Genomic DNA, 2,039 nt, shown 5'->3' with positions numbered 1-2,039 from the left:
TATGGTGGCGTTTTGGAACAGGTTCTCCCGAGGTTGCGGTCTCGCGAATGAAATGCTATACGGTCGTTTGGACACTACTTAGCTGTTGAAGATTCTGCACACAAATCAGGGGAGTAACCCGTTCTTTGTTTATACTTTTGTATACTTTAATTTTATTTTCTGGTTTATTTTTATTTTATTTTATTTCTTTTCCTTATACTCATCGAGGACGATTTCGTTCTAAGTGTGGGGATAGGGTTTATTTTACTTAGTTGTAGGAAAATTTTTGAAAAAAAAAAATTTGTAAAATTGTCCCTTGAAATATGTTTTCTCTACGTTAAACAGGAAATGATATTATTACCGAGTAGTGTTTGTTTCTTAATCTCTTGGTGTCTTTTAATATATATATAATAAATAATAATAGCGCCCATTAAACCCGCACGTAATGTATGGTAACCGAACGGTTTAGACTCAGTAATCGTGTGTCGGTAGGCTCAGCCTTTAAGAATGAAAGGGCGGTTTGGTTGTTGACCTAATTGAACTCCTTAAATGGCCTGACTATAGTGGGAAACATCTTAGGGGTTTTGTTTGTTTAACTAAGCTCGTGACAGGACTGGAATGAAAAGCCGGGTCATACTCAAGCCTCGAGTCGCATGATCGTCTGTATATTATAATCTTTTGTATATGTGTCTATTCCTGTGAAGCTCCGTACTTTGTTGCGCGGGTGGCGCAGACCTGAACGTTGATGCTAGCAGAAGACAGTTTTGCTCGGCTCTCTGTTGCGCGGTGGCGCAGATCTGAGCCTTGATGCATTACTGTAGTTTCGTCCAACATGGTATTATTAAAAAAAAAATGCAAAAAGCCAAAGGCAGAAAAAAAATTATTTTAAATCAAAACCACCATGAAGGAAACTACTGTCGGTCGATCTTGACCAAGCTAGAGTTTATAGGTTGTATTTGAGTCGAAATGTTTTAATCATGTGGCAAAAGGTTTAAGTCAAGTTGGGGTGGCTCGGCTCGGTAAAACCATAATGGAATTGGTGAAGTGGCAGCAGGGCTTTTAGGTGTGGGTTCCACTTAGTCATTACAAATTAATAGAATTGTCACGCCTTATTTGCCTCGGTAAGTATTAGGGGCATGGGTTTAAAGTGGACAGCAATACCGGTAATCGACCTGATCTGGCTAATTAGGTGAAAGTTGGAAGGGGTAACGGGTCACTTGTTATAATACTTTAAAAAAAAAATTAATAATAATAGTAAATAAATAAAACCAAGAGTTGTCGGTTGAACTCGGATATGATCCTGTGTAGTATGCTTTTTCAGGGACAAAAAAGTCTTAAGTGTGGGGATATTTGATGTGTTGTAAAACACACGTAATTTCCGCACCTTTTATCTACGTAATATATTATATTTTATGTGTTTTTACTCGTTTTAGATAGGTTTTACGTAAGTTTAATAACCTTGTAGGTTTTGGGTGAAAGAAAGAAGAAAACCGGGATTTTTCGAGCATTCTACGAGCCTTTTACGCATATAAGTTCAAGACAAAGCTCAAGGCCCGACCCGTATGCTTCATGGAGGCCCAAATACTATTATAATATTATAATATAAAAAATTAAAAAAAACCCTAGCTGCTGAATAGTGGCAGCGATCGCAGCAAGCAGCCAAGGGAGAAAAGAAAAGGAAAAAGTTTTTTCGGCTTAGGGTTTGAAGGTTTTGTCGGCTAGGGAAGGAAGAAGGAAGCAAGTGCAAGCCTCGGGATCATTCTCCATTGATTATTACTGCCAAGGAGCAGCCCGGAACATCTCCATATCCTTTCATTCATTACTTTGTTCATCAAACTTTTAGTTTCTTGCTTAATTGTTAATTTGTTTGGCAATTGTGTTAGAGATTGAAGTGTTTACGATTATTGTTTATCGTTGGACAATTGTTAAGATGATTGGTATGAGTTTATTAATGGTTTTATTAAGTGTTTGCTGCTGTCCAAAAATTATGTTCGGCTAATCTTGTTAGTTCTACCTAGGAATGATGATTCTTGTTAGTGTTTGATGAGCTTTTTGGATTG

The sequence above is a fragment of the Bidens hawaiensis genome, unplaced genomic scaffold, assembly GCF_021521415.1.
Source record: "Bidens hawaiensis isolate Kalapana, Puna unplaced genomic scaffold, B.hawaiensis_p1.1 tig00037271_1, whole genome shotgun sequence".
Lineage (NCBI taxonomy): Eukaryota > Viridiplantae > Streptophyta > Magnoliopsida > Asterales > Asteraceae > Bidens > Bidens hawaiensis.
Note: the sequence above shows the minus strand (reverse complement) of the source record.